Source organism: Strongylocentrotus purpuratus, unplaced genomic scaffold (assembly GCF_000002235.5).
Source record: "Strongylocentrotus purpuratus isolate Spur 01 unplaced genomic scaffold, Spur_5.0 spur5_scaffold_17, whole genome shotgun sequence".
Classification (NCBI taxonomy): Eukaryota; Metazoa; Echinodermata; class Echinoidea; order Camarodonta; family Strongylocentrotidae; genus Strongylocentrotus; species Strongylocentrotus purpuratus.
This window is the reverse complement of record NW_022145602.1, coordinates 28,596,959-28,619,471: the sequence shown is the minus strand read 5'-3', so window position 1 is coordinate 28,619,471 and position 22,513 is coordinate 28,596,959. Positions and strand designations below refer to the sequence as shown.

At 37.4% G+C, this 22,513-nt stretch overlaps 2 long non-coding RNA genes across 2 annotated transcripts; both read left to right on the top strand.

Moving 5' to 3' along the window:
• The first annotated feature begins 4,227 nt into the window (after positions 1-4,227).
• LOC105444667 lies at positions 4,228-7,127 on the top strand. Its single transcript, XR_004064519.1, has 4 exons — positions 4,228-4,345; positions 5,399-5,526; positions 6,001-6,128; positions 6,606-7,127. It is a non-coding gene; the product is annotated as an uncharacterized LOC105444667 (long non-coding RNA).
• A 9,037-nt stretch (positions 7,128-16,164) lies between these two features.
• On the top strand, positions 16,165-20,519 carry LOC105437317. The gene is made up of 5 exons (XR_004064518.1): positions 16,165-16,293; positions 17,737-17,847; positions 18,530-18,648; positions 19,033-19,134; positions 19,807-20,519. It is a non-coding gene; the product is annotated as an uncharacterized LOC105437317 (long non-coding RNA).
• Positions 20,520-22,513: the final 1,994 nt, after the last annotated feature.

Here is a 22,513-nt window from a genome sequence, read left to right as displayed (position 1 = left end):
CTCCATGGAAACACCTTTGAACACCGATGTAGTTAAATAATATGGAAGCCTCTGACATATATACATATCATATATCTATCTCATGATACATGCAAATACAATATGGCACAGGGAGACTATTCAGTTGTGTGCCATATTAGCAGTGTATTCGATAGTCTTCGAAGAAAAAAAGTCTTGACAAACAATTGTTTAAGGGGTAAAATGCAATAAATAATAAGTTTTACTTCCATGCCATAATTAGGGTATAAATAGTTAGAATTATCCGCCTTAAACGCAGGTTACCTAATTACGACATGAAGAAGTGACCAATCTACTTAAGAGAGTTTTGGTAGTTGATGAATAACAGATTTATCAATATCATATGCAGATTACATTTGGGTTATGCCTGATAAAAAATATCAAAATAAATTTTGATATCATTTCGTGCCATCTTTTGTCGCTTGTGAGAGATCATTGTAGTTTGCATAAGATCAGGATGTACACCCCTTTGTATCACGGTACAATCTTGAGTTAAAATCATTATGACAATAATTAATTTTCCTGTAGAATAAGTCACCTCTCTTAAAGGTAAAGACCAGTATTGAAAACGCCCCAATTTCAAAAAATGAAATGGAAGCTCTTATTACCAATCATGTGAAAGAATATGTTTTGACTAATACATGATGATAAAAAATTTGCCGGGAAACCGCCTACTAATTCATATATTTGGTAAATTTGTTTCTCTCATGGTCTGTGAGAGATATAGGGTAGTTCCATATACATCTTTCTGTGTATAGTGCTTGTAACTATAATAAGAATGGGCCAAATTTCTTATCATTTTGATGATTCCAGAACCTTGCAGATGCTAGATGCTAGATGATCAACCTTTTTTGATCGATTCCACAACGTTTCTTTCACAATGCAATCGCATGACCATAACTGGTCTTTACCTTTAAACGCATGCATCAAACTCGTTTCCATTTAACAAAATTGCCGCCATGTATAACTACTCTTGAACAATTTCTCAAGGGAACCTAATTTTACCATGTGTGAGGTGTCATATGAAAGAGAAATACCTTCCTTACAAAAATATCACATTTGAAAGGTCTTCGGGTACTAAGCGATACGATTTATCCTATTTGATTTTGAACCAGAAATTTGGATTTTTAAAATATTTTCTGAAAATATGAATTGCCCCAAAATACATATTTCTCAATATTTCATCAAATCATGATGAATGCTGACTTTAAGACAAATTAACAAAAATTGCCAAAGATATGTTTCATACACTGTTGCTCATAACGGTGGAATATTTTTTTTTATCCCAATTTATGGAATTATTTTAAAAATAATTTTAAAATACTAGATCTAGATAATAGTATACAGTCTCAGATTTTATTGAATAATAATTTGCCAATATGTGTTTTGCGTGACTGCTAAAGCATGTATATTATGCTACTATGTTTATTAACTAGGGGACCTATGCCCTTAAGTCATAAATGACAGTAATGAGGATTAATGCCTCACAAAAGGGCACTAATATAGCACATCGACACGGTGTTGATCCTGGGGCCTCACAGTTACGAGGCCATTGCTTTGTCACTGAACCATGACTGTACGCAGCGGGGGCTATGGTAGGGGGCAGTTTCCATAAATTAAAAAAAAAAACAGAAAATACAATAAATTTTCAATAATTTATTGCATTCTACCCGGTCCCCAACATAAAAAAATCTTCTGTGTGCCCATGCCTTGAGCCATAATAAATGGCCGTCCAGAGGATTTTTTTATGTTGGGGACCGGGGTAGAATGCAATAAATTATTGAATATTTATTGCATTTTCTGTTTTTTTTTTAATTTATGGAAACTGCCCCCTACCCTAGCCCCCGCTGCGTACAGTCATGGTTCAGTGACAAAGCAATGGCCTCGTAACTGTGAGGCCCCAGGATCAACACCGTGTCGATGTGCTATATCAGAGCCCTTTTGTGAGGCATTAATCCTCATTACTGTCATTTATGACTTAAGGGCATAGGTCCCCTAGTTGATAAACATAGTAGCATAATATACATGCTTTAGCAGTCACGCAAAACACATATTGGCAAATTATTATTCAATAAAATCTGAGACTGTATACTATTATCTAGATCTAGTATTTTAAAATTATTTTTAAAATAATTCCATAAATTGGGATAAAAAAAAATATTCCACGGTTATGAGCAACAGTGTATCATATGCAAACTCCAAGATCATTGGTTCTAAAACAACAAAGTTATAGCGCTCTGAAGTTTACGCTGTGATATTAGCTAGATCGGTAATTTTGGCTGCTAAGGGCTGCCTTCGCCTTAGCAACGCTAATATAGTGAGATGAAACATTAAGTATATCGCAAGTTGATGCTATCATCAAGCAGACGATTATTTGTCAGATGATGCACTGTCATCGTATTTAAATGATCAGAAACCAAATTAGGCCATCGTTGAAATAAAATATATAATAAAACCTGATTCCAGGAAACAGACATGATTTGCAGTCTAAAATATGTTTATAGTGCACGATGTTATTTAGAGCTTTTACCCTACCCCCTCCCTCCTTTAACACCCCCTCCCCCCCCCCCCCCACCTCTTAAATCGAGTTACGTTTTGGGATAAGGGGTGTATGTTGTATAGGGCATGGTTGATGTTCAGAAATGGTGTAAGCTATCGGTTGAGTGGTTCATAAAATAAGATCTGGATCAAGGTGAAAGTGGCGATTTTCAGTCTGAATCATGAAGATATAATTCAGTTCAGAATAATTTGCAACTAACCCTCCCATTTTGAGACCGCCCCTTCCCTTCTGCGATATCCCCTTTCACCTTTTTATTCGATGTATTATTAATATTAATGTTATCATTATCATTGTTATTTAGTTTAATCAGTATTCTTCTTGATCTAACATATATTGTTATAGTTGATGTTTTTATTACCATCATCCAAAAATCATTAACATTTTGATTTCTATTACACCCTCAGACCTCTACCTAGGGGCAAAGTTGGTTTTTGAGACAATCTTGAATAGAAATGATTATATTTCATAATATTGACAGTTTATGAACTACTCACGTTCGTTGTAGATCAGTGGCCCTTTAAATGAAGATCAATGACGTCCTTGTACTGCCTTTAATATAGTTGAACGTCGAGTTGTTTCGGTGTAGTTATAATTGAGAAATACTGAAGTATAAACTACTGGTTAACAAGTTTGACGATATCGTCATGAATGGCAATCCGTGTTGAAAAATCCCTGTTTAACACGGCGGAAAATTCGGCTCAAATTGATGTAATCTAGGAGAATGACGAGACTAATCATTTGAATATGAGTCTCTTGCAACAATTCCAGTTTGTTGACACTATCAAAGTAATATTTCGACTACCCAGTTTCGCTTGCATTTGAATCATCTAATGTGCTCCCTTAGCCTGCTTAGTATGAGAGTAAACTAAAAAAGTTATCAACATTTGTTACCCAGCTCCAAACAGACCAATTTATAGCAGTCCATGAGGGAGAGATATTATGCAGCGTCCGCAAATTCAACCGAACGGGATCAAGTCGAGGTTTGTGATTGGTTTAACCTTTTCACGTGATGGTGATGTCATAAAACTCGTAACACAGACAGTATGTGAGAGTGCGTGGGGGTAGTAATATTTGTTCGCGGCCCTGCATAGGTAGACCCACGGATATTTGGTAAATAATTAATTACCCCTGCAACTTAAAACCCTTTTTGGAGGAGGGGTCTCTGGCCCATAAAGGCATTCCTCCCCATTGCGATTTGCTTCTGCATGAGGACAAACAAGAGCCTTCTATCCATATAATAATACTCTAAGGCGTCGAGGGGGGTATCTGGGGTCCATTTTACAGCGCCCAAATCTCCCCTCCCGCCCGCCCCCGGTCGCCGCCGGGCGGTCCCGCGGACGGACGGCGTTTTAATCTACCCATTTGGCCACGTCCCCGTTCGAACTTCGGTCGTGGTCGCCGTCGACGTCGATAAAGGCGGTTTCGGGGTCCCGGGGAGGACGGGCGGACGAGAGCACGGCGGGCGTCGCGGATTGCAAGGAGGCGACGAACCCGCGAGAGTGAGTCGGCAAGGCGTGCATCCGCCCTCTGTGCAATCAACAAAGAGACACACAGCGGACGAGAATCTACTCTGTCAGTGGATGTAGCACATCACGTAGTAACAATGGAGCGGGCTTACTCCGTGTGAGGCATCTTCCTATGGTAGGCCATGCGTGTACGTGTAGGACATGCGTGTACGTGTATTATGCGATGATTCTATGCTCACTTCACACACACAGTAGTTTCGACGATTTTCGTTTGGATTTTGCCCATTAATGTGACCTCAAAGTGAGTGAACAGAGTTTAATATTTTAAATTTAAATCAGTCAAGTCTTTATTTGATATTTATTAGCTTATTTCATGATGTTTTTGTGTCATTGTAATGGCCATGATCAGACGTTCAATTTCAGAATAAGCTTGAATGTTATTAACGGATTGATTTCGGTCATCAACAGGACCGGAGCGGGGCGCTGGCACTGCAGCTTGGTGTTGGCGCTGGCACGAGTGTTTGCAAGGGGTGACCATTTAGGCGTACGTGTATGTAATTATGTGTCTGCATGTTTCTCTGAGGGGTTACCCTTGGTAAATGAACATGTTTTTGTTTATAATAATATGGGTTGTGCCATATCTAAAAATATGCACTACTTATGAGTTATAGTTTGTCATAGACTAGATCTAGATCTACTTGAAATTAAATGGTCATAATTTATGGATAAGAGTAAGATAACACGCGTCAGTGGCATGTTAGGGGGTTCAGTTGACAGTTTCTACGTCAACGTACATGGGTTATATATTAACGGATTTATTTATTTTAATCGGAAGGAATTCGGCAATTCTGATCATAGATTCTATGCACGTAGAGTCTCCGCTGCGCGGTCACAGAAATTTAAGGTAGAGTCTATGCATGAAATTTGAAGGCTTTAGAATATTCTTCCCCAGAACTCTGGGGCTTAAAACCGGCCGTAATTGCAGCAGATGCTGTATTTTCTGAGCTGAAGTGAATTTTTATTTTTAAAAATTGAACTGGTTGATATATTTCATTGACATTTCTTACAGTTATTCGGACAATGATCCCGGTCAACTTGATACCTCATTCATGAATAACGATACCTCAATCATGAATAACGGAGCTGTATTTCTTGCGTACGCGCAGAAAATAACCGAAAAGAAGCTCACCACGCAAACACAGAAATTTATGAATATCAATCAATTTTTTTTATTAAAATATAATATTTTAAATTTAAATCAGTCAAGTCTTAATTTGATATTTATTAGCTTATTTCATGATGAAATCAATTTTAAATACAATTGTAAATAAAATTGTTATATATCTCTTATCAGACTAATGTATGATGAACCCATCGCATGTACCACCTGTAGCAGCGCCCCATGGATGTGTGGCTGAGATGAATCCCTCCTACGTACCATCTCTATCAGTATCAGCGCCCCAAGGAAGTGCAAGTAGCAAAGTGAGAGCAATGCAGGTTATTTTTAAAAATGTTTAATTTTTATTATGTATTTAATGAATAATAATAATGATTAGTAGTAATGAATTTGTCTTCAACAGCGCAACAAAATCACTTCAATCAATTATTAGTAAATAATAAATAGATTTGAGGTATTTGTTCTGTCATCAATATGTTCCCTTTTAGCTGGACGATACAATCTCATAAAATGCAATGAGAGTGCACATATAGAGGATCCTTGATAACTTTGCAGAAAAAATATGAATGTTGTTTTCTTGCGTACGCGCAGAAAATGACCGAAAAGAAGCTCACCACGCAAACACAGAAATTTATGAATATCAATCAATATTTTTTATTAAAATATAATATTTTAAATTTAAATCAGTCAAGTCTTAATTTGATATTTATTAGCTTATTTCATGATGAAATCAATTTTAAATACAATTGTAAATAAAATTGTTATATATCTCTTATCAGACTAATGTATGATGAACCCATCGCATGTACCACCTGTAGCAGCGCCCCATGGATGTGTGGCTGAGATGAATCCCTCCTACGTACCATCTCTATCAGTATCAGCGCCCCAAGGAAGTGCAAGTAGCAAAGTGAGAGCAATGCAGGTTATTTTTAAAAATATTTAATTTTTATTATGTATTTAATGAATAATAATAATAATGATAAGTAGTAATGAATTTGTCTTCCACAGCGCAACAAACTCACTTCAATCAATTATTAGTAAATAATAAATAGATTTGAGGTATTTGTTCTGTCATCATTATGTTCCCTTTTAGCTGGACGATACAATCTCATTAAATGCAATGAGAGTGCACATATAGAGGATCCTTGATAACTTTGCAGAAAAAATATGAATGTTGTTTTCTTGCGTACGCGCAGAAAATGACCGAAAAGAAGCTCACCACGCAAACACAGAAATTTATGAATATCAATCAATATTTTTTATTAAAATATAATATTTTAAATTTAAATCGGTCAAGTCTTAATTTGATATTTATTAGCTTATTTCATGAAGAAATCAATTTTAAATACAATTGTAAATAAAATTGTTATATATCTCTTATCAGACTAATGTATGATGAACCCATCGCATGTACCACCTGTAGCAGCGCCCCATGCCGGATGTGTGGCTGAGATGAATCCCTCCTACGTACCATCTCTATCAGTATCAGCGCCCCAAGGAAGTGCAAGTAGCAAAGTGAGAGCAATGCAGGTTATTTTTAAAAATATTTAATTTTTATTATGTATTTAATGAATAATAATAATGATTAGTAGTAATGAATTTGTCTTCCACAGCGCAACAAAATCACTTCAATCAATTAGTAAATAATAAATAGATTTGAGGTATTTGTTCTGTCATCATTATGTTCCCTTTTAGCTGGACGATACAATCTCATAAAATGCAATGAGAGTGCACGTAAACAGATGCATGTATGTAATTATGTGTCTGCATATATTTCCAAGTATGGAGAACATCAAAGCGTCTCTTTTAAGTTAATTGCATCATCCATGCAAAATATCTTTTTGATGATAACTTTAATAAATGGATCATGTTATTTTAATAAAGTATGTTAAGCCAAATTAAAAAATTGTATTCATGTTTTCATTTGGAGCAAGTTTACATAAGTATGTTGTAATTTTTTAATTATTGATAGACTCTTTGAAAGTCAATTTCATTTATAATCTACTATCATGTCAGCATTGTGATCCAAGAAATGAGAGAAATTAAGCAAAAGATGGAAAATATGTGAATACATCAATTAATATATTATTTTCAGTGTAGAACTAAATTAACTTAGTAATGTGTGAAAAAAGGAAATGTGAGAATGGGAGTGAAATGGAATGGTATTGCTAGATACTAGAGAGAATGGGAAAGCGAAAGGGAGAAAATGGATAGGAACAATTGAAGACAATAATCATAAATAACGAAAGTGAAAACGAAATTAAATTATAAATTATCTGCAACAAATTTTAATTACAAATATCTGATCTCACTTTTTTCTTCCAATTTTCAATTTTTATTACATGGTACAGATAAAAAAAATTAATCAAAACGCTACATTAAAAGACAAAGAAAAGGTTTATATCTTTACAAGTATAAAATATAAATAAAAAGAGAAGAAAATGGAATAATAAATAAAAAGTAATCATATACAAGAAAGAGAAATAAAAATGAAAATAAAAGAAGACAAAAATGTTCCAAAGAAAAAAAAGGATGTTAAATTATATAAAAATTAACCTTAATTTTGTTTGTATTTAAATCAATATTATTTTCGAGAGCGCATATATCTATTAACATTTTACAGCCCCCCCCCCCCCCAACCCCCTATAATCCCGTGGATATTTCAATGTGAATACCAACAAGTTAGACTTATGGTGTCCTCAAAATGGCAAATAAAGTTGGGTAGGAACTAATGGTTTCCTCTAATTTGCAAATACAGTTCTTGGTGGTTTTAAATCAAAAAGTCTCTATATATCTATTTACACCCCCCGCCCCCCTCTAGAATCCCGGCCGTAATTGCAGCAGATGCTGTATTTTCTGAGCTGAAGTGAATTTTAATTTTTTTTAAATTGAACCGGTTGATATATTTCATTGACGTTTCTTACAGGTATTAACCGAAAAGAAGCTCGCCACGCAAACACAGAATGGCTGCCACAGCAAAGAGCGCCCGTTTAACGGGCGCAAACAGCTAGTCTATCTATATAATACGGTTAATCTCCGCTGGGGGGCATGACATCTCCGCGAGCCCATGTATTTTATTGTTTTTTTTAAGAGATCGGCGACCAAAGTTGGTACATCTATCTCCTCCTGAACCCTTCCCTCTGGGTAATGGTGCAGGGTGCCATCGTCCGCGGGAGAGTCTACTCCATCAAGTTGGCTATACTTCGCCCAATGTCCGCCTCGGTGTCGACGTCCAGGGCGAAAACAGAGGCGGTATGCATAATGCATGATATGCGTGACGACAGAGATATGGCATGCATATTCTACATCCGTATCAAGGAGATACTATGACTATCAACTTATGTAATGTTGTGTAGCAAATGCACGATGCAAAGTGTCGGGTTTACCCGTATCACGCCTGGAACTCGGTGGTCTATACCAATTCATAAATAGGATAGGTTGAGAGTTCTTTATGTTTATAGTAATAAGGATTGCTTCTCATTCCAGCAGGGAGTGATCTTCTAGAACTTTATAATCAATATTATTTTGTATGTAAATGGCCACACCCCCACCATTTCGATTACGATCTTTCCGTATAAGTAAATAACCAGATATCGAGACTTCAGTATCATTAATTTCAGCGTGAAGCCTCGTTTTAATTAAAGCACAAACATGGATATCATTCTGGATTAAAATAGACATCAAATCGTCAACATTTTCCAACAAACTCACAATATTTAATTGCACACATGTAAGTCCCTTTTCACGTAAAACATCGAATTTCCCCTCATTACCAAATTTACATGCTACTGTTTGACAAACTGCAGAGGGTGCATCTTAATACAAATCATTATCATCATGCTCATAAAATGGCAATTGTTTCAAAATGCACCTCGGACATTTCCAATCAAAAAAATGTTCAGAAAAATTATTATAAATCTCTACCGGGACACGAGCACAACTAACATGAACCAACCCCACCGTTTCGTACGTATGCCAATTGCATACGCCGTGGGTAAGTGGGGCCTATGTACCGGGTATGTAACCATACGCCAATGTGCGCCAGCCTACGCATAACCTACGCAGGGACCACGCCAAAGCAACATTTTTTCATTAATACGCAGCCTTATTTCTGCGTACAAAAGTCTTAAGAAACAATTCGTTGAGGTGAAAATACTATAAAATAATAAGGTTTAATTCCATACCATAATTAGGGTATAAATAGTTAGAACTATCTGCTTTCAAATACAATTTCAAAGCAGGTTACCTTATTACGACGTGGATATGTGTCACATCTATTTTTAGGGTTTTAGTAGTTGATGAATAACATATTTATCATCATATGCAGATTACATTTGTGTTATGCCTGATAAAGGATATCAAAATAAATATTGATATCATTTTGTGCAACCCCGCGTCGCTTCTGATTGACCGTTGTAGTTTGCATAAGATAAGCCTATACACCCCTTGGTATCATGTACAAAATCAGGAGTTACAAGCATTGTGACAATAAATGACTTTCCTGTAAAATAATTCACCCGTCTTTACACACTTGCATCAAACTCGTGGCCCTTCGTTAAAAAGGCCGCCATGTATAAATTAACCACTGTCTAACGATTTTAGAGTTTGCATTCCTACGGAAACATCATTTAACCATGTTTGAGGTGTCATATGAAAGAAGATTATTTAGGGTACGCAAATGCGTGTTCCAAGCGACCCCCCGCCCCTTTCAGCAAAAGTCCGGTGTGTAAAGTCAATACGGGTCGACCTTTTTCTTTTGTTATACGAGCCTTTTTCAGCACCCCCCCCCCCCCCCTTTTCAGCAAAAGTCCGGTGTGTAAAGTCAATACGGGTCGACCTTTTTCTTTTGTTATACGAGCCTTTTTCAGCACCCCCCCTTTTTTTACCCTCGTAAAGTGTAAAATTTTCCCCAATATTGGGTATCTTTTTTTTAGAGTGTAGGACGAATGAGGCCTTTATATATCATGACCTTCAAGGCTCTTGCAATATCTTTGTTGGTCCATATATTGTTTCTCAGTCTGCCAAATGCCCAGGAAGCTAGATTTGTGCGTCTCTTGACATCCTCGGTGATCGAGGGGACTACACTTCCAAGGAAGACAAAGTTGTCTATCTTCTCTAGACGATTGCCATCTATTGAAATCTCCTCAACGTCGTTTGTCATGATTCTGCATTTAGCTGTGTTGAATTTCATCCCCCATTTACCACATACTTCCACCAGCTTGTTAGTTGATGTTTGGAGTTTGTCATAGATAAGTTTGAGTAGAGTGGCGACATCTGCATATCGGATGTTATTAATGCGTATGTCACCCATCTGAACCCCACTGTCGAGGTTGTTGACATCTGCCATCACGAACTCTAGGAAGATGTTAAACAGGCTTGGGGAAAGAAAACAGCCTTGCCTGACGCCTGTCATAACTTGGAACCATTCCGTAACTTTACCATTAAAGATGATAGCACATTTGGTCTGGTCATTAGGGGACCTACTAAGTTAAACGTCCTTTAGTCATAACTGATAGTAATGAAGATTAATGCCTCACAAAAGGGCACTAATAAAGCTGATCGACACGGTTTTTATTCTGGGGCCTCACAGTAACGAGACCATTGCTTAGCCACTGAATCATGACCGTACGCAGCGGGTGTTAGGGTACATCGCCGCCCCCACAAACACAACAAAACAAAGAAAATGCAATAAGTTATCAATAATTCATTGCAATTTCCCCCGGTCCCCAACAGGAAAATTCCTCTGTCGAGCCATGCATTATGGTTTAAGGCATGCCCACATACAACATTTGTCAATGTTGGGGATCGAGGCAATATGCAATGAATTAATGATAATTCATTGCATTTTTCTTTGTTTTTTGTATTTGTGGGGGCGGCGACTTACCCTAGCCCCCGCTGCGTATAGTCATGTCTCAGTGGCTAAGCAATGACCTCGTTACTGTGATTCCCCAGGATCAAAACCGTGTAGATGTGCTATAACAGTGCCCTTTTATGACTTAAGTTATGACTTAAGGGCGTAGGTCCCCTAGTTGATGAGCATAGTAACACATACATGCTTTAGCAGTCACGAAAAACAAACACTCACAAATTATTATTCAAGGGCTAGCCATGTGAACTTATCCTTCCAAATGAAATGCATGTTTTAACAGTTTACAAAATATATATATATATCAACAATTCACATATTGGTTGCCTACTTGTCTGGTGTAATGTTGTTAAATCATGCCTTTATTTCATATAAAAGGAATACATGTTTGCATTCATGCATCATGCATATAAATAACAATTATATATTAATGATGTATAGTTACAATTATACATTAAACATTGATCAATATACATTACATTCATATATCAATCATGTTTAGTAACAATCATTAATCGTGCCTTCATTAATCATGCATAGGTTGGCAACAAAAAAATAATTAAACCAAACAAAATTAAGGGGATTTTGATTTTCTGAACATATGGGTAAAGGCTCGTAGTAGGAAACGATGTAAGAAAATGTGAAAAAGATGGGAAAGTAGAGGATACATTATAGGTTGGAGATAAAGTGTACACGAGTGAAAACAAGTCATTCCATTCGGAATGGACGGAGTGGAAGAAAAAGGGAAAGTAGGGGGGGGGGTAAAGAGAGAAGAGGGGAGAAAAGGCAAGCAGATGGAGTAAAGGAGGCGGAGGTTGGAGAGGTAGGCGAGGGAGAAAAGTTTAGGAAGAATGAGAGAGAGAGAGGGAGAAGTAGAAGAGGACGAAGAAGAAGAAAAAGAAGAAGAAGACGAAATAAAGCAAAGAAGAAGAGGAAGAGGAAGAAGAGAGAGAAGAAGCGTTGAAGGGAATGGAGTGTTAATTAGAAGTCAAGGTATTCCACATCCTTCCACTGTGATTATTTTCTTGCATTGAATATGACAAAGGATGACACAACTGCGTACCTACTTATGTTCTGAAAGAAACTATTCGGGCGAAAAGGGACTGAACATTTCCTGAGTACCCACTTTAGCCGATTTGTGTTGTCCCTATTTATTTGCCCCCTTGCTCCTATCTCAATAGCATGGTAGGTCACACTGTAACCATTGTTTCTTACTTCGGCCACAAGTTCTTTGTACCGGTTGAGCTTTCTCGTGTGAGCAGCATTGGTGTTTGTCTCAAAGGGCACTGTTAGTTCGATCATGAGCATTTGTTTCATTGATTCCCAAATAACGACGAGATCTGGGCGTTGAGAAGTTACATAAATATGGGATGGGATGGTTCCGCCCGCAACGGTGAAACCCTGAATATCGGCATAAACTTGTTCGTGAGGGAGGGACTCTTTCACAGTTCGATAAATATACTTAAGAATATTATTGTGCCTCCATTCGTGTATTTCAATAAATGTTGAACAGTTTGCTAGAATGTGGTAAAGGGTGACAGTGGTAAGTGGGCAGAAAGGGCACTTGTTTGCACCTGCTTGTTTGTCAGTCTTTCCCCCCCACCTGTAAAGTTTTGCGTAAAGAGTCAATACATGAGTTGGTTACATTGCTTAATACCCTCTTAGGTATATTGTACATTATGGATTTCCATGTTAGGTTTTCGTCTTCCAGAGTCAGAAGTTTCACAAACTGGCCTTGGCAAAGTAATGGTTCAAGAGACTTTTCCCAGTACGTTGATGCATCATCTTCTTACATAACCATATAAGGGCTGTTAGAGCCACTATTGATATTTCAATCAGCCAATCAGCCAATTAACATACAATGCTATTTGTGCAAAGTTTATTAACTACTTCATGATATCACTTCACAATCTATGTGGTCAAAGTTCAGTTGTTATGGTTAAATATTAATTTGTATTGCCTACATGACATCACTAATTCTATGTCAAGATTATGGAACCGGAGTGATGAGTATGTATATATTATGAAGTGAAAGAAAGATCCTCTTAACCCTAAAAAGGCCGGGCTATTTGAGGTCTTAGTAAGGCCGGGGGGGGGGGGGGGTATTATGGCCCCCCTTAAGATCTCGGCCGCAAAGCGGCCGATCGCCGTGAAAATTTGCACGCATGTCAAGTGAAGTGTATAGAATAATATGATAATTTCAATTTTTTGAAAAATTTACTCATTTGCATATTTATGGTAATTTTTGCAAATAAAGTCATAAAAATCACATTTTAACCCATAAATCATATATTATTCATATTTAAGCATTCTTTTTCACTACATATATTCATAAGACCATTCTGAATAATAATAGGACAAAAAAATTGGAAGAGCCAGCTTATTCCTTATGTTATCCCTTGTTTTGATAATTTCTTATGTATTTCATTGTTTTTTTTAACTTACGTATTTCATTGTTTTTGTTGTTTTATTTCATTTCTTACTACAATTCAACTATTTTGACTCCCAAAACAACCACCTAAACTTTAAACAAGACCCAATAACCCATGTTTGATCTGTTTTTAGGAAAAATGACTTTTCCATATGTTTTGTACACAAATCACGAAAATGAGCGATTTTCGGGCTGACATGCAAAGACAAAAGGTCACGTGACCTTGTAACCGTAGGTCCGATTTTCAAAAATAAAAATTTCAAAAGTTGCGCAAGACTCGAAAGAAAAAAGTCAGCGAGCGGCGGGGCGCCATCCATATGCGTTCCCGAGCAATCGGAAAAATCGTGGAGGGGGGGGGGGGCATAATGCCCCCCCGGCCTTATTAGGGTTAACCAGCAGATGAGGTTTCATTTCAAATGCCTTAAGATCTGTACCAATCGATAAGCCTATAAAGCGTAAGGGAATTAGCCTATACGCAAGCAAAAGTGCTGACAAAATCCATATCTAGTAGAAAAAAAGAAGATATTTTGGACTCGGTCGCTCTCCTACAGGCTATGCGATAACCGACAGGGCGCCATAATTAATTTGTGTATGCGAACATGCTGAAGCGTACCAATTTGATCTAATGATAAATAATTCATGTATATTCAACAAATTGTCCAAGTCTAAAGTGTACCATTATCACGGAAGATCTCTATTAGCTTTATTATTAATATGAATTTGTTATCAGTATTATTCTTAATGCTAAATATATTACTCATTGCGGATATAGTATCGACAATAATATCTAGTAATATTCGTTTGTCTCGCAATGTATGGTCAACAAGGGATCTAGGAGACCATGACGTTTCGTGCGCCGCTGCAACACTTCGTCAGGTGATAACATTTATTGTAAGCAAGCGTCTATTATACCTTAAGGGATGACCGGCGGTCAAATAATTCGATCATTAATTAGAACAATAACGGACGAGGCCTATTGGCCGAAGCACACGGGTGCTCAACCAATCAACTGCCTGTCGTGTCTACACTTCCCTCGACACGCCACGGTTTTTAATGCCTAGTTCACACCGACGCCGAATGTCGCGCTTTAAATCGGCGATCAATTCGGCGTCATTTTTTCAAAAAATCTCACGATCTCCTCAGATATGTTATGCTAAGTTCACACCGACGCCGAATTGATGGCGCATTAAATCGGCGAGCTTTCCTACGCTTTGAGCAAAACTTTGATAAGCTTTGTGACGCTTTGATAAGCTTTAATACGCTCTCCCCGCTTTACGCAATTCGTGACAGATCGCCTCAAATTTTTTTAAACAGTTTAAAAAAAATTGGCGCTCTTGCCGAATGTCCCGAATTGCTCAAAGCTTTCTCACGCTCTATTACGGTCTTTACGCTTTAATTAAGCTTTGTTACGCTTTGCCGCCGCTTTGCTCGCCGATTTAATGCGCCATCAATTCGGCGTCAGTGTGAACTTAGCATTACGTATACAATGCTTCACTTTAGTTATCTTCCATGCAGTCTTGCTTTTTTGCTCTACAGTTTGCACGAGTCTAAATTGTTTTTATGTGAATGTAGAACAGATAAACGTAAGACTTCACTTCCACCCCCCATCTCTCTCTCTCTCTCTCTCTCTCTATCTATCTCTTTCTTCTTTTCTCTTTCCTTTTCCTTCTTTATCTCTTTCTCCTCCCCTCTCTCTCTCTGTTCGGTCTCTATCTCTTTCCTTCTCTCTCCCTCTTTCCATTCTTCTCTCTGTCTCTCTCTGTCTCTCTCTCCTTCTCTCTCTCTCCCATGTCATTCACGGCTCGGGGAGATTAGTGACAGGAGCGTTGTTCACATATAGACCATGTTCCTAGCTCAATCAACATTCATGCTTTGTACTTCACGTTTCATACCTCGTGCTTATATTTACTTTCTTTCCCTTTTCTCGCCTCAAGCTTTCCCTATCTTTTCTCTCTCTCTCTCTCTCTCTCTCTCTCTCTCAAGCATCCTCTCTGTCTGTCTCTGTCTCTGTCTCTCTTTAAAATGCGCTCTCTATCTGCCTCCCTGTCTTTCATAATAATAATAATAATAAATTAAATTTATATAGCGCTTAATACATATACAAAGTTTCTAAGCGCTTAACAAAAATAAAATTAAAGTAATGTTAACCTACAAATTACAACAATATAATATATGATACATAATTATAATAACAAATTCCTAATAACAATCATTCAATAATAATAGTTAATATTTACACACGCTTTATAGTTTAACAAACAAAATATGATTACATTATATTACATATTGAACAGATAAGTCTTAAGTTTACTCTTGAATGTTTCTAACGTTGGGGACTCGCGTATTTCATGGGGAAGATTGTTCCAAAGTTGGGGGGGGGGGGCACAGACAGAAAAGGCATGATTTCCATAGCGGGTGTGGGTGCGAGGGCCTGGGGCCAGATGAAGATTGATTAATAGTCCATGGCCGTGTATTATAAAGATTCAGCGTAAGTTGGATTCATCATTATAATCCAGCGTATCTCACAATCAACTGTAACTCTATAGCCGATTTCCGTATTATAAACGCCCTTGGAAATCAAGCGTGAGTTACAATATGGATTCACGGTGAAAAAACTACAGTTTATAATTAAAGAGGCGACTAGCGGCGAGTCTACGACTTGGCTCATGCGCAGTTGCACTGTTGTGCTTTCAGTGTTGTCTACCATCGTCTGCGCAACAATGAACCCCAATGAACCCAATTTCTGAGCTTGAAATTGTTTTTCGTAGCAATCCCGTAAGTACAAGTCATATTTATTACCCAATACGAAGAATAAATTTCATAACTCAACATCTATGTGCTTTTTTATTTGTCAATACTTTTCTGGCGGTTAAACAAAGATAGATTATGATAGCTCGTGTGCGAGTGATTGACCAGTTTCGTGCGGCCTGCAGTGGGGCAAGAGTCGAAAGCGGAGGCTGCGTGTAGCGACCGGGCTAGTGCCGGGCACTTTGGCATCAGTCACTACTGTTATCCGATGCTGTAATTATCCGGAGTTGGCTGTCTGTTTAATTAATTTAAAACAGAAAATCCAGTTTTATTGCAACCTAACTATCGAAACAGCGAATCCTGCAATAAACTGCAAGAACCATAATAGTGTCTAGAACCACTAACTGTTAGACTCTAGATCCTAGTTTCTATAAATAGAAATCAGAAAAATAGAAGTCACACTTTGCATGGCTAAACTTAAACTTTAACAGTGAGACCTAGGGATCTAATTAATAAAGTTACTAAAATAAAGTCGATCGTTTACTAGTCTAGGGTCTAGACTTCATTTTAAAGTCAGACTCGTCTAGATCTAGGCCTACGTAAACAAATAAATATGTAATGTAGGCCTAGTCTGACTCGGGCTAGACCTAGATCTAGACTCAAACTAACGCACTTGGACTCTACTTGTCTACTACTAGTAGACTTTTGTTGTCAGTAACTGAACCTTGCTATTTTGCTACCGGGCCGGCCTGCCCTTGAATTTGAATGTCTCACTCAAGTGATTCGCCCTCTCCCTCAATGCCTTGTGCCCAGTACCCGATAAACCCCCCACCTGAAGTAAACTAAACGGTTAGATCTAGATCTAGTCCATCTCCAAGTAGACTACTGATTTTGTATTGTGACATAGATCTAGTGACCAGATTTGATTACAAAATCAGACAGTAATTGCATGGACTAGATCTAGATCTAGGCCTAACTCACTGTGATACTCGCAGCTGTCTTAACCCTATAACTGGGGGGGGGGGTCAATTTGACGCCCCCCCCATAGTAATTAAGATACTACTAGTACTACGGAACCGCGGCAGATATAGGGGTCTAAAGCTCATTTTTTTAATTCTAAGAATTAACACCCCCCCCCCCCCATTAACTTTTACAGGAAAATGTAGAGAGACTTGTTGCAGTACCAAATGCTTGCCTTCTTTGAGTATGTGCTTGAAACAAAACTCACTGTGATGCTCCCAGCTGTCTTAACCCTATGTTAACTGGGGGAAGGGGGGGGGGGTCAATTTGACCCCCCCTGTAGTAATTTACATGTAGATATAAGTTTTTCCTTTCATGACTTTTTTTCCTTTGAGTCTTACGCATCTTTTAAAACAATTTTTTTGAAAATGCTCATCAATGCTATGATCATGCTCATTTTTTAATTCTAAGAATTAACCCCCCCCCCCCTCCCCCCACTCACTTTTACAGGAAAATGTACAGAGAGACTTGTTGCCGTACCAAATTCTTGCCTTCTTTTGAGTATGTGCTTGAAACAAATATGTCCTGGAGAGAACGGACCACCATGCACCATGAGAGAAGGTAAATATATTTATCTTTGATCTTATAACTTGATCTGTATAGTTTTGTCAAGTAAAAGAAAATTTTGAAATGAGGGAGGTCAAGGCCAAGTTGGAGGGGGATACAAAGGGCTGGTTTGAGAAGATCCTTTCAGGGGGTGTCTATGCAGGCGCGGATCCAGGATTTCTTTGGGGGGGGGGGCCAAATTTGAAATTTAGTGTGCTGAAATTTGAAAATCGTGCCGGCTAATATTTCGCTCAAAGGGGGGGGGGGGGGGGTAGTTGGTACTAATTTCTTTTTCTTTCTTTTTTTTTGCTCCCAAAAGTTTGAAAATCGCGCCGGTCGATAAATTGCTCATTGGGGGAGGGGTAGTGGGCACTAATTTTTTGTTTGTCTATGTGCCAGTATGCATCAACAAGTATAGTTGTCTACAAACAAGTTGCTGTGTAGTGTTTATTCAAAGCGTATTTTATTTTCAATTATATCTCTTTTTAGAATTAACATTTGTAGCTCATGTAGAAAGGGGGAGGGGAATCCAATACATGGAAAGGAATGACAAGCAAAAAGAATACATAATTGACCTTCAAATTTTGCTAAAAGAGTAAACATTGAAGAAAACTAAAATATTAAATAATGTTATTTCTTTTTGTATTTTCTTACATATATTGTCAATATTTATTGAAATGTTTATAATCTGTTCCAGGAATTGAGAAGGACAGCTTCCTGTCAAGAGATCATGTGGTGCCTTGAGGTTCCAGTCTTGAATTTCTGCCCTTTACCTCAAAGCGATGGCCTCTTGTAGGAGCAAAGCACAATGGACTGGTAATTTATAATAAATATTACATGTTGTTTAACCAATCTGGGAAAGAAATAGAGATAATACCAATTAAAAGATGAATGCGATTTTTACGACATTGGCAATTGTTAACTGGTTATGCTGTAACACAAAATGAATTCTTAACCTTAATTCTGGATCTATTGCAAAACATAAATGTATTAAAACATTGCCAGACCCAAAGTTAGGTAACCCTAAATCTCTTTTTACATACTGGTGTTGTTCAAAGTTGATATTTTATTACGCCCTTACTTCAAGTTCTAAAATTTGTGCAAAAACATACCCTGCTGTTCACTTTATAATTATTATTTTACACTGCTTTCATGAACATGCAATAAAAATGAATTCATTGTATGTCTCTATACAAACAGGTGCCTGTACATGCAAGTCAGAAGCTCATGATGATATGGTAGACACAACGAGGACCTTGCTGTCTAAAGCTCAGAGGCCAGATGACAGAGTCTGAAGTACATGTAAGTTGCCCAATAGAAGAGCATGAAATTTCAGTTGCAATCGTCAACCAACCCATCCCACTTTCACAATATATTCTTTAGTGATTAAGAAAGGCTACAGAAAATGATTTAATCTCCTTTAGAAATATAGGAATTTTTTGTTGATGATTTTTTTTTTTTTTTTTTGGGGGGGGGGGGGGTTGTCAGCCTAGCAACACAAGGCCCTATTATCGCATATGGCTATATCCTTTATTTAGTTGCCCCAGAAGTGTAATAAATAACAAATATGTTTGTTTACTAGTACAAAAAAAAAAAGGCATGAAAAAAAAGCATGAAAAAAAAAAGGAATGTACTCCTGTCAAGCAAACAGTATGTTAATGATAATAATAATAATAATAGTGTAAACTTATAGAGCGCACACACCGTCTAGGGGCTCTCATGGCTCTAGCTCAGCAACAGTTCTCTTTAATACAAGTAAAGTAAATGTTTATTTGATAATTATACTATCAGAAACTCAAAAACAATTTTGCAACATTATATCAAACTAATAGCCTTTTGAAGATTACTAGAAGAAGTAGAAGAAAAAAAGGGAGAAGAAATACACTACTGATGTCAGCTTTACATCTTAAAGTGCTTGTACAATATTTGAACATGTTTTTTTCTTCTTTCAACTAATCTTTTTTTCATCAACAGCCAGCTTTTCAGAATTGGTTACAAAGATGCAAGTGGACTTGTCTTCTGTAGTGGCTAAAGAGGAGCAGTCAGCAGAAGGACCGTGCAACAATGTGGATACCTCTCTCAAGTTCATCTCTAATCAGACACATGGCTCTCCAGGAATCAAGATTTGACACTGGAGGTAGAGGAGTCTGTGACCCTCCTGACTGTGGACTACTAACTTGCATTATACATGTACTAAATTAATGGATTGAAGCACTACTGCACAAAACTCGACCAGTCATGCTTGAACAAATTGTAATAAATACTTGGTGAAGCATTGATATATGTAACTGGTATTAGCCTTAAGGTACAGTTAAGCTTCTAAATTTGATAAAAAAACCTCAAGAACTTCAAGCTGCAACCCCCCCCCCCCCCTGCTCTTCTGTAAACCCTTCGAGCAAGGGATTAAATGAATTAAAATCCAAACTTAATTACTAATGAATTGATCTGTTAATTATTGTCATCATTTCAGGATAGTTCTTTGTGTGGAGATCAGTGAATGGATATTTCCATTTAAAATGCAAGTGAGGTGTCTATCTTCACTGGACATGAAGGCTGGTTTTCAAAGAGAGAAGCAAGAAAGATAGATTGATGTGAACTTAATGACATAGGGAATGTTTCCCTGTATTGTCGGATTGAGGTTTGAATGGCATGGATGTTGAATAATGTGAAGTTAGTGAAAAGAATGGCAGAATATACTGAATTTGTACACCAGCCTATGGGAAATTAAAAAAATTGCTTTATTTGAACACTTTTGTACACAGGTCTATGGGAAAACAAAGCAATAACAACACTTACCGCACCTCAAGGAGCTGCTGTAAATGTTACTGTTGATATGACTGTTAAACTAAAATTCCTGGCTGTGGGATGACTTAATGCAGGGGCAAGTTGATCCACGAGACAGAGTAGACCCGCCCTAGTGAACCTGTACTTCCTCCAGAGTTCGTCGTCGGGCCTATCCAGAGGGTCTACTCTGTCTCGGAAGACGCGTTCCCTCCGTAATTGCCTAGCAGCCTCTTCCTGCATGACTAACAGTATGGCTGCCATCTTGATTGTCTGACTTACCACTTGATAAAAATCCAGCGGAAAGTTACGATCAATTATTAAAGATCCGCCGGATTTTCCGCTTGATTTCAAGCGGAACTTTCTTTATAATACGCGTTATCAAACTTCCGCTTGATTTAAAAAGATCCGCTGGATTTTTTAAAGATCTGCTGGATTTTTTAAAGTTCCGCTTGATTTATTAAACTTACGCTTGATCATGAATCTTTATAATACGGGTTATCAAACTTCCGCTTGATTTAAAGAGATCCGCTGGATTAATCCAACTTACGCTTGATTATAAATCTGTATAATACGCGGCCCATTACAGTAATCAAGGTGGGAAGTTACAAAGGCATTAACAAGACGGTGAGTAGAACTTTGATCCAGAAATTTTCGCAGTTTTCCAACTTATTGGATCCCGAAAGCTGCGATACGACACACGTTGCGTATATGCTCTCCGTGCTCTCCGCCTTTCTCTACTTTACATTAAATTTGTTATTGATAAGTTATTTTCTTCTTCCATATTCTCCATTCTTGAATAATTCTCATCCTTCCTTTTCATTTATCATCTACCTCTCGATCACTTTGTTTCGGTTTCCACTATTACCTACATCCTCTCCCATTCTCCTTCCCATCATTCACCTTTACCTTTTCTTTTCTTTTTGTCTTCATCTTGAATATCTCACCCAATATTCTCCAGCTGTCCTTTCCCCAATTTACTTCTTATTTGTAAGGAATATGAGTTAAAACACTCTCGCTTTGATTGATGTATAATTATGTGTGTTATAATTTGTTGTAAATATTTGTATTACGCTGTAGATTCTCCCTTATGATTGTATGTTATGTATATTCTATATATTTGTTTGGATTGTTTTAACCCATGTCCCTCAAGGACAGCAATTCTTTTTAATGAAAAGGCAAAACTGTTTAAATAAAACTGAATTTTAAATAATAATAACAATATGTTGACACCTAAACGTTGGTATTATGACACAACCAATGTTAAAAACTATGATTGAAGCGCTAGCGTGGTCGGTCGTTCCGAATTAGCTGTTCATCGAATTAATCGTGTTCAAGATCGACAGAGGATGGACGACTTTGTTCGAAATAGACTACGATCATGCACTGTAATTTCCGCAGCATTTATGTGCATGAATGCATGTAAATCTTCTCAATATGGACATGAAATTCCTCATAATTCTGGACAACACATTATTCGTATGGAGAATGTCATCCGCGATGCAGTCACCTACTGCGAGCACGCCAAGCGAAAGACTGTCTAGCCAAGAGAGAGAGAGAGAGAGAGGTCTGCTACTCATACACTACACTACATATAGCATGTACTTTTCCAGCCAACTCCTCGGACAAATTTTCTTTTTTACCCAAATCTGTGTAAAAATTAAAAAAATCATACAATAAGGTTGGGTTAAAGGTATTACAAAGTTTTGGTATGGGGTCATGAATTTGGTTTAAATTAACATATTGGAAGCATATGCGTTCCTACAATATTCATTGATTGTTGTCGCGGTTGAAATCGAGTCTAAAGTTATGAAATTATAAATAATAAACTCTTTATGTTGTATAGCTCCCTCTCGAGGTCAAGATATTAATTTAGCTATGAAACAATGTTTACTGACTA